General features: G+C 50.7%; 1 long non-coding RNA gene across 1 annotated transcript; it reads left to right on the top strand.

Moving 5' to 3' along the window:
- Positions 1-32: 32 nt before the first annotated feature.
- Positions 33-4,504, top strand: LOC105518260. Its single transcript, XR_001002801.1, has 2 exons — positions 33-1,556; positions 3,551-4,504. It is a non-coding gene; the product is annotated as an uncharacterized LOC105518260 (long non-coding RNA).
- Positions 4,505-11,208: the final 6,704 nt, after the last annotated feature.

Raw genomic sequence — 11,208 nt, 5'->3', positions numbered from 1 at the left:
GACCAGCCGCCCCGAGGCGAAACCTCGTGGTTCCCCAGTCCCTCCCCCCGCCTCCCCGCGCGGGTGCGCCCTGGCACCCTCTCCCTGTTTCCACTGTCGCCCGCGCCCAGGGACCCTGACGCGCAGCTCCCGCCCGACGGCAGCGCCGCCGCCGCCCAGAATCCCAGCCACTGCCCAGAATCCCGACAGCCGCGCCGGACGCGCAGTCTCCTGGGACCAGCGCAGGCTGCAATCCGAGGGGCGGACGCACACTCGCAGACCAGCCGCCCCGAGGCGAAACCTCGTGGTTCCTCTTCCCTTCCCTGCTGAGACTAAGACGTGGACGGGCGCCGCGTAGATCCGGAGGAGGCTCCCAAATTGGAACCAGGCTTCCGCCTGCCCCCTTCCCTCCCGCCCCGCGGTCGGAAGAGCACCCCCTTCCCCGGCCCCTCTCCCAGCCTCCGGTGCTGTAAAACGCAGGCGCTGGGCCGCGGGCGGAGCTGAGGACAGGCGTTGGCTGGTTGCAGGATGAGCGAAGAGTTTGGTTTTAGCTGGGGGTTGTGCGGGCATCCTGCGGAGCCCTTCCCAGTCTGTCTCTCGGTGCTTGGTTGTCCTGGGGTGGGGCCCATCCGCCGAGGTGGGGACGGATAGGAGGAGCTGGGGGGGCTGTACACATACACTTGTGGAGTCTCCTCGTGCCTCTGCCTACTCCGCCTTTGTCCTTCAGGTTTTTGCAGGCCAGTCCCGAACACACGCTAACTGTCCTGGCCTCTCCGTGACACAAGTTTCTTCCCAGCCTTCCTCACAGGCTTCTACCGCCCCCCTCATCCCCATCCCCCCATATCTGTTTGCATTAGGAGTCCCACGACCATGGCGGAATGTTAAGGTGAACCCCACCGCTTCTTACAGATGGGGACGTAGAGCCTGCTCTTGGGAACAGCCAGAGTAAGATTAGAACCCAGACTTGCAGTCCAGCGCTGTTTGCATTAAAAGGGTGGGTGAGTCAGGACCCCTGGCTCAGGAGCCGCCTCTCCGAAAAGAGGGTTTCAAGGCCAAATGGGTTTGTCAGCCGTGCTGTCTCCCTTTCCTGGAGATGCTCATTAGCTTATCAAAGACTCTGAGAAGTCCCGCTGTTAGAGAAATAATTTAGTTTACTGTATTAACTGCTCCTGGGCCTGGAGCAGTATTCCTACCTTGAGGTTCCAAGCATCCCTGTGCTGTCCGGGCTCTCATTCATGCCTAAGGGCCCAACCCATTGGCTGCGTTCTATTTGAAGATTTCGGGAGCGCCTTCTCTTTCTTCTCCAGGGAGTTTCTCTAGCAGAGGGAGGGGACCTACCCCATCGAGGAAGGAGATTGCTGCCCCTAGCCAGAGACCCGAACTGGGAAATAGGAACATTCCTTTACATTGTTGGAGAAATGAAGCCAAAGTTGTTCAGATGGTTTTCCCAGTCTAAAGGAAAGTCATCTGCGAGAGATCCCGGCACTGACCTGAAGCACCTGACAGGGTGGGTCTTCCTTACCAAAGAGAAGAACCACTCTCTGACGCTGGGGTGACCTGCTGGCTGGGCCTGTAAGGTAAGACGCTTCTTGGTTTTCTGGAAGGGGTCATGGGCATTTGAATAAAAAGCACAGAGCCTACTCCTTTTCCAAAAGTTAAAGGGTTTTTATTCAGAGCAAGTTGGAGACGTGACAGTAATAACCACAGTATCTACGGAGTTGTGAAGATTCAATCTTTTTGCTAAAATCCTTCAATGGTCTGCTCTTTTATTTTTTCTTTCTTTTTTGTTTTGTTTTTGAGGCAGTCTTACTGTGTCACCCACACTGGAGTGCAGTGGTGTGATTATGGCTTGCTGCAGTCTCGACCTCCCAGACTCAAGTGATCCTCTCACCTCAGCCTCCCAGGTAGCTGGGACTACAGGCACGTGACACCAAGCCTGGCTAATTTTTACATTTTTGTAGAGACAGGGCCCCATTATATTTTGTATGCTGGTCTCGAGCTCCTGGGCTCAAGAGATCCTCCTGTCTCAGCCTCCCAGAATATTGGGATTACAGGTGTAAGCCACTGTGCCTGGCCTTGCTGTTTGAAAAGGCTCAGCCTTCTCTGGATTAGAAACTAGAAGAGGGGAGGCCATGTGTTTTCGTGAGCTTGTTTTTAAAGTTTAGGTGCACAGGTGTTAGATTTCTCTGTGGAGGTTGCAAAGGTGTAGTTTTAGGGTGTGTGAAGCATGAATGTAATTCTAGATATGTTGCCATCAGAGCACCTGTGTAGCTCTACTATGTGGCTGGCACATCTCAAAGCATTTTACAGGTGTCCATTGATTCTCTCAATAACCCTACTGAGGTGGGTTCTAATGTCATTCCCATATTCTGAATGAGGAAAATGAATACCAGAGAGGTTAAATACCTTGCCCAAGGTCTCCCAGCTAATGAGTGGTAGAGGTAGGATTTGAACCCTGGCAGCCTGGCCTCTTCATGACCAGGCTATACTCTATATAGTAGGGTATCACTACATGTTAGATATATGTTAATGTATCTGGTTTTTAATTAACATGTAATATACATGTTAATGTAGCTGTTTTTAAAATTGTGGTAAAATACACTTAAAATTTACCATCTTAACAATTTTTAAGTGTATAGTTCAGTGGCATTAAGAACATTCACAGCTAGGCACAGTGGCTCATGTCTGTAATCCCAGCACTTTGAGGACACCGAGGCTTGAGACTAGCCTTGGCAACATAGCAAGATCCTATTTCTACAACAAGTTTTTAAAAATTAGCTGAGTGTGGTGGTGTGTGCCTGTGATTCCAGCTGCTTAGGAGGCTGAGGGTGGGGATCGTTTGAGCCCAAGAGGTCGAGGCTGCGGTGAGCCGTGTTGGTGCCACGGTACTCCATCCTGGGTGACAGCGAGACCCTGTCTCAAAAAGAACATTCATATTGTTATGCAGCCATCACCACCACCACCATCTATCTTCACAACTTTTCTCATCTTGTAAAACTGAAACTCTGTACCCAGTAAAATCGTGGGGTTTTTGGTTTGTTTTTCGTTTTTTCTGTGTGTGTGTGTGAGACGGAGTCTCGCTCTGTCACCCAGGCTGGAGTCCAATGGCGTGACCTCAGCTCACTGCAACCTTCGTCTCCTGAGTTCAAGCCATTCTCCTGCCTCAGCCTCCCAAGTAGCTGGGACTACAGGCGCGGGCCAACACACCCAGCTAATTTTTGTATTTTTAGTAGAGACAGAGTTTCACCATGTTGGCTAGGCTGCTCTTGAACTTCTGACCTCAAGTGATCCACCCACCTCAGCCTTCCCAAGTGCTCAGATTACAGGCATGGGCCACTGCACGCAGCCAAATTGTGGTTGTTTTTGTTGTTTTTTTCTCTTCTCTGGGAAATTCTAGAACACTGATCCCAAAGTTCCCCAACTCCTTCAATGTCTCAATTAGGCCAGGTCCCACTGCCAAGCTCCAGGAAGGGTAACGTTCCCTCAGCCCCAAGTGCTGGTGCAGTGAGAACCTGGGGTGAGACACTTGGGGTGCCTTGGAAGCCCGTTGACTTTGGCTCTCCTGTTGCAGGTTTCCATGTTGCTGAGGCCATGGAGATTCCCAGAGTTGGTCACACCAACCACTTTCAGGGCCCGCTGCCCTGGGCTGGTAACACCATTCTGGCCTGGGCCTGCAGAAACTTTCAGAGTCTTCACTGGCAGTAGGGGGAGATGGGGAGAGGAATGACCTCTGCCCGGCAGCTTCCTTTCCACACCATTCAATGGAAGAGCCCAGATGGGTGAAGATTGATTTTGCCTTAACTCAAGAGAATTCTTGTTCTCCTTGTGCTATGATTTGGACACAAGATTCTGGACACCTGGAACTTAGCTGTGTACTCCTGTACCCTAAACAATGGGGTTTGAGTTCCAGCCTTTATTCTTTTTTTCTTTTTTCAGATCACCATCTAAGTTACATCTTTAGCTCAGGTCCATCCTTCCCAAGATCTCCTTCTTAGCCCCCAGCCCCTGGTGCTGTCTGTGGTCAGGTGACCTTACTCAGGAGCAGATATCTCCTTGGCCGCCATGGAGCCTCATCCATCCACACGTGCCTGTAGCATTCCAGAGCTCACTGCTCTTCTAGATGTGCCTTCCCGCTTGGCTTCCAGCGGCTTGTGCTCCCTCTGTCTGCCAGGTATGAGAAGAACGCGTAAGACCGCCCACATTGACCCTCCCTCAAGGCCCTGTGCCATAGGGGTGGCCACCCGACCTGCCCCAGAACTTTTGGATACTGGAGGCAGTTGCGTAGGCCTCTTTCTCTGGGTACCAGGACTCAGTCCAGCCCAAGACCACTCTGGGCAGCTCCCATCCCAGTCTAGGGCCATTTGCAGACCCAGGAAAGGATTTCTACAGTGTTCTATAAAAGCCAAAAGGGAGAGTGGATTTGGGAAGAGTGAGGGTGGTTGGGGAGGGGGGACCGATGTGCCTCATTGTTTAGTGGTGATTACAAATATGCTTTTCTGGATAAAGTTTGGTTGTTTGCTCTTGGCGTGTGTGTCTTCTGTCCTGGTCTTCTGCAGTATCCCTCTGTGTGAGGTCCTCCCATTCTGTCTCATTGTGCCTCACGCCCTGCTGCTGGCCTCTTTTCTGCCTCTCTGGCTTCCTCTTTCCTTCTAGGAAGGAAAGAGAGTGAGTTCACAGATGTCCAGTGCAGTTAGAAGCCTGGACCAGGGGTTGCCTGAGGACAGAAACCAGAGGGAAGAGAAATGCCTGTGTCCCTGATGGAGGCTGGAGGAAATTCCAGAGGCTTTTGTCCCTGCTCTCAATGGGCCCTCTGTTAACAGAGCTCCGCTGCCTCTCATTCTGGGCGCAGAAAGACCGTGGTTGTGGAGCTAGAGTGTCCTGTTCTAGTCCAACCCCATCGTTTTACAGAAGGGGAAACGAAGTCCAGGGCATGGTGGCAACCTGCCTGATGCCACACAGCTGATGAGGGGCAGAACTGGGGTCTCCTGTAGCCCAGGCCCTGTTTTTTTCCCTGTATACCACTGTGGCCTGCTCTGGTGTTGCCGCCTGGACCACACCCCACCTGCCTTTTCCCCGATTCCCCTGAGATTCTTTGCCCAGCCAGCTGCTGGCTACTGACGTATGCCCTGGAAAGGGTGTGAGGGCAGAGTTAAAAGGCTTCCTCCCAGGCTCCTCCTCCCTGTGCCCCGGGCGTGACATCTGCAGCCAGGAAACAGGATTTTTCAAAACTCACCTGGAACACTCCTCCTCCCTGTGCCCTGGGTGTGACATCTGCAGCCAGGAAACAGGAAGATTTCAAAAGTCACCTGGAACAGCTCCAGGCTGGGATCTGATGCCACATGTGTGTACCACACCCACCCTTTTCCAAAGAACCATTCCAGTGCCTGTGCACACAGACATACACACAGGCACACACACTGTCTTCATAATTTGGTTTGTGACTGGACAGTGGGTGGAGGAAAACACCATCAGCTGCCAAGGCCCCTCCCCTACTTCCCTCTTCCCTCTCCTGTCTGTGAATTTCAGGCAAAGTAAAAAGTGGCTCTGCTTTCCGCAAAGGCTGGTAAGCCCCTGCTCTACTCTATTTTAGTGGTGGAGCGTTTTGCGGTTTAAAATATGCTTCTCCCTGCATTGCCCTATTTGATCTTCCCTGTAGTCTTTTGTTTTTTTGAGATGGAGTCTCGCTCTGTCACTCAAGCTGTAATGCAATGGCATATTCTCAGTTCACTGCAACCTCTATCTCCCAGGTTCAAGCAATTCTGCCTCTGCCTTCCGAGTAGCTGGGACTACAGGCGTGCACCACCACATCCCACCAATTTTTGTATTTTTAGTACAGACAGGGTTTCACTATGTTAGCCAGGCTGGTCTCAAACTCCTGACCTCACATGATCCACCCGCCGCAGTCTCCCAAAGTGCTATAATTACAGGTGTGAGCTACGGCACCCAGTCCCTTCCCAGTAGTCTTACAGGTTGGCATTGTTGCCCCCCACATCTCCTATCCCATTCAATAGAGGAAATGGAGCCCAGAGAATGGAAAGGCCTTATCCATGGTCACACAGCTGGCTAGCGACAGGGCAGGGACTGGAAGGCAGAGGTTTCTTTAAGCTCTGTGGTCCTTTGGCAGGCTCTAAAGCTTAGGGGGAGTTTAGTTTTCCTTCCAGGAGACCAGGTGTTTAGGAATGGCCTAATCTGGCATTTCCTGCTTAGTGCACTTTGAAGTAAGACACTGCTTCTCAGACATAATGAGCTCCTTTGAGTGGGAAACCTCAGGGTTTATGTCTATTACTTTTCCTACTTTTCTAGGGATGGAGGTGGGGTGGTCAGCGGTGAAAAGCGAGAATTAATAAATGAATATTTTCAGTGATCAAAGGAAAAAGCAGGAATATGAGACAGAAAAGTTTGGTTAGCATGATTTATGTACGTGTTTTTTGTTTGGTCACAATAGTTATTTGTAAAATAAAATAGCAGTATATATCCATAAAAATATAATACCAATATGCACCATCAAAAAATGTAAGCAGTATAGATGTGTAAAAAGTAAAAAGAGAAGCTGGGCCAGGGGCAGTGGCTCATCCTGTGATTCCCAACAGTTTGGGAGACTGAGGTGGGCAGATCACTTAAGCTCAGGAGTTGGAGACCAGCCTGGGCAACATGGCAAAACCCTGTCTCTACAAAAAATATGAAAAAAATCAGCTGGGCATGGTGGCGTGTGCCTGTGGTTGCAGCTATTCTGGAGGCTGACGTGGGAGGATCTCTTGAGCCTGGGAGGTTGAGGCTTGAGCCTGGGAGGTTGAGGCTCATCCTCAACTGAGGTTGAGGCCATGATTGTGCCACTGCACTCCCACCTGGGCGACAGAGTGAGACCCTCAAAACAACAACAAAAAAGATGAAAAGTAAAAAGAGGCTGGGCGTGGTGGCTCACGCTCTGGGAGGCCGAGGTGGGTGGATCACTTGAGTTCAGAAGTTTGAGACCAGCCTGAGCAACATGGTGAAACCCTGCCTCCACCAAAAAATACAAAAATTAGTTGGGCATGGGGGCATGCGCCTGTAGTCCCCAGCTACTCGGGAGGCTGTGGCAGGAGAATGGCGTAAACCTGGGAGGCAGAGGTTGCAGTGAGCTGAGATCCGGCCACTGCACTCCAGCCTGGGTGACAGAGCGAGACTCCGTCTCAAAAAAAAAAAAACAAAAGTAAAAAGAAGTCATTTGACCATCCTACTCTCTTTTTTTTTTTTTTTTTTTTTTTGACATGGAGTCTCACCCTGTCGCCCAGGCTGGAGTGCAGTGGCGCAATCTCAGCCCACTGCAAGCTCCGCCTCCTGGATTCATGCCATTCTCCTGCCTCAGCCTCCTGAGTAGCTGGGACTACAGGCGCCTGCCACCATGCCCGGATAATTTTTTGTATTTTTAGTAGAGATGGGGTTTCACTGCATTAACCAGGCTGGTCTCAAACTCCTGACCTTATGATCCGCCCGCCTTGGCCTCCCAAAATGCTGGGATTACAGGCATGAGCCACCATGCCCGGCCTTGACCATCCTAATCTCATACACTAGAGAAAAATCATTGTGTTTTGTTCTTTTGTTTTGTTTTTTGTTTCGAGACAGAGTCTTACTCTGTCACCTAGGCTGGAGTACAGTGGCATGATCTTGGTTCACTGCAACCTCCGTCTCCCAGGTTCAGGTGATTCTATTTTAGTAGAGACAGGGTTTCAACATGTTGGCCAGGCTGGTCTCGAACTCCTGATCTCAGGTGGTCCATCCACCAAAATCATTGTTAACTATTAACTCTCCTTCCTCTTTTTTCTTTTTGAGACAGGCTCTTCCTCAGTTGTGCAGGTTGGAATGCAGTGGTGTGATCACGGCTTACTGTAGCCTTGACCTCCTGGACTCAGGTGATCCTCCCACCTCAGCCTTCCAAGTGGCTGGGACTACAGACACACGCCACCACACCCAGCAAATTTTAATTTTATTTATTTATTTTAGTAGAGACAGGGTTGTACCCTGTTGCCTAGGCTGGTCTTAAAGTCCTAGACTCAAACAATCCGCCGACATCGGCCTCCCAAAGTGTTGGGATTACAGGCATGAGCAACCTCGTGGGACCGCTCTAGTTTTTATAACTAATCAAATGTTTATGGATGTGCGCGTGTGCGCACACACCCGCAGACTCTTGTACAGCTTGCTTTTTTAAATGTAACAATAATATAGTTCTAACTCTGTATGTCCATAGAAACAGTAGTCAGGGACTGCAAGAATTCTGTGGGCTTTCTGGAGCCTTTATAACTTTCTTACACTGGTTAACTTTGTTAGTCCCTTGGCTGATCCCTATAGAGATCTTAATAAAACCCATAAAAGGAGGTGGGTCTTTTTCTAGCGACGAGGAAACCGATAGTGAGGGAAAGTGGTTCCCCAGGCCTGTGCCGTTTTTAACCCCTATCCTGCCAAGAGTAGCAAGGATGGGAGGAGCCCTGGAGTGGCTGCATCCCACTCCACAGCCAGTCTTGGGGACAGCAGCCCCAGGGACTAGGGTTAGTGGGGGCAGCTGGAAAGAGATGAGGAGGGCCTGAGACTTTCTGGGCCCCGTGGGGCAAAGTATGCTGGGGAGGTGATCAGGACCCAAGAAGAGCACTTGGACATGCCCGGCAGGAGGTCTATGGGACCCACCCAGGCCAGCCTCAACAGCCGATGGAAATTCCTGACTGGTTTCTAATCTTAAGGCCCTTCTGCCCTCCCTAATCCATAGACTCATGGCCTCATTCCTTTTTTTTTTTTTTGAGACCAAGTCTCACTCTGTCACCCAGGCTGGAGTGCAGTTGCACAATCTTGGCTCATTGCAACATCTGCCTCCTGGGTTCAAGCAATTCTCCTGCCTCAACCTCCTGAGTAGCTGGGATTATAGGCGCGTGCCACCATGCCCAGCTAATTTTTGAATTTTTGGTAGAGACGGGGTTTTACCCTGTTGGCCAGGCTGGTCTCGAACTCCTGGCCTCAGGTGGTCACCCAGCTCGGCCTCCCAAAGTGCTGGGATTACAGGAATGAGCCGCCGCACCTGGCACCTTGGGATCTGGTAGGCACCAAGGCTGTGCCATTCCTTCCCCAGCATGGATGGGGACAGGAAGCTGCTGGAGGCCGGAGGCTGATCCTCCAGGCTTCATACTTGCCTGTCCCTCCAGCTGGAGGCAAGTTCTCCTTGCTGCCATCTCCAGGACACCTGAAGGGAGCACCCTGACACGTAGTTGTGAAGCACTTCTGAGTCAAGGCTGGGAAGAGGGAGAAAGGGAACCAGCTTTAGGAAGGACCTACCATGAGCCAAGAACAGAATGGGTGCCTTATATAACATCTCTTATCCTCTCATTCCCACGAAGTAGCAAATACCCCCATTGAAGAGTTCTGGAAACAGGCTCACAGGAGTAGGATGATGTGCCCTGGCACTTGACTACGTAGTGACCGAAACAAGATTCAAACTCAGGTCTGTGCCACCGTGCCACCATGCCGCCATGCTGCTTCAAGGATTTCCCAGCAGACAGGCTTTTTCCCAGCCATCCAAATACTTCATCCAAACTTCATCCGAGTTTTGAAATATTTACATCTTGAGCTAATGCAGGAAAGAAAGACAAAAGAACAGGCCAGGAGGCCGGGCGTGGTGCCTCACGCCTGTAATCCCAATACTTTGGGAGGCTGAGGCAGGTGGATCACTTGAGGTCAGGAATTTGACGCCAGCCTGGCCAACATGGTGAAACCCCGTCTCTACTACACACACACACACACACACACACACACACAATTGGCTGGGCATGGTGGCGGGCATCTGCAATCCTAGCTACTCAGGAGGCTGAGGCAGGAGAATTGCTTGAACCTGGGAGCCAGAGGTTGCAGTGAGATGAGATCATGCCACTGCACTCCAGTCTGGGCGACAGAGCGAGACTCTGTCCCCCCCCCCAAAAAAAAACACAAAACTAGGCGGGGCATGGTGGCTCACACCTGTAATCCCAACACTTGAGGAGGCCAAGGCAGGGGGATTGCTTGAGCTCAGGATTTCAAGACCAGCCTGAGCAACATAGCAAGACTCCATCTCTACAAAAAATAAAAAAAATTAGCTGGGCATGGTGGCACGCAGCAGTAGTCCCAGCTACATGGGTGGCTGAAGTGAGAGGATTGAGCCCAGGAGGTTGAGGCTATAGTTAGCTATGAGTGCACCAGTGCACAGCCTGGGCGACAGAGCAAGACCCTGTATATATTTAAAAAAAGTTATTACAAATCTGAATTATGTCACTTCTCTCTTCCCAGGTTATAATGAAGTTACCTAGTTACCTTTAGATATAAACAGCTTGCTGTGCTGAGGTCACTCTCCCATTCCCTGGAGACCGTCCCTCTGTCCGCAGGATGTGAGAAGGGTATATCAGAGTGCCTCCCAGCCCCTCCTCCCTGTTGTGGCCCTGTGCCAGAGGTGTGAACACCTGCCCTGACTCTGAACTCTGGATACTAAAGCCTCTGCCTCTTGCAATCTTGTCCTGTACTCTGTTCTGTCTCCTTTTGTGTCTCCCAGGCAGTTAGCATGACTCATTCTAATTTTTGGGTGAGCTCAGGCTATGACATCAGAGGTGAGCTCTATCTCTTATTAGTTGTCCAGTCTTAGGCAATTTATGAAACCTGTTTGCCTCTCAGCTTCCTCACTTAGTAAACGGGGATAATACTGGTACCTACCTCACTGGGCTGTTGAAAGACCTTCATGAGATGAGGCGTGCCTGGCAATTTCGTCAGTGCAATTCAGCCCTCAGCAGTATGTTTGTTGGGAGGATTTCATAAGATATACGTAAAATGCTGGGCTCAACGCCTGACCCAGTCATAGTTAGTGCTCATAAATGTGAATTCCCTCCTGCCCCATTCCACTCTGGGTCTCCCTGCACCTAAGGAATGATAATCTCACCAGCCTAGGCTGGTCCTTCTTTCTCATTGGTGTGTTTACTGTTCTTTCTTGAATTCTTTCTTGTGGTTTTTTTTTTTTTTTTTTTTGAGATGGAGTTTCACTCTTGTTACCCGGGCTGGAGTGCAATGGAGTGATCTCAGCTCACTGCCATTATGGAGGCTGAGGCAGGAGGATCACTTGAGCCCAGGAGTTTGAGGTTGCAGTGAGCTATGACTATGCCACTGTGCTCCAGCAAGACCCTGTCTCAAAAAAAAAGAGAAAGAAAACATATTCATAATGTCCAAAAGCTTCCCTGTGCTCTTCGTGCT

This window comes from Colobus angolensis, unplaced genomic scaffold (genome assembly GCF_000951035.1).
Source record: "Colobus angolensis palliatus isolate OR3802 unplaced genomic scaffold, Cang.pa_1.0 Scaffold316, whole genome shotgun sequence".
Taxonomy (NCBI): Eukaryota; Metazoa; Chordata; class Mammalia; order Primates; family Cercopithecidae; genus Colobus; species Colobus angolensis.
This window is presented reverse-complemented; position numbering and strand designations above follow the sequence as displayed.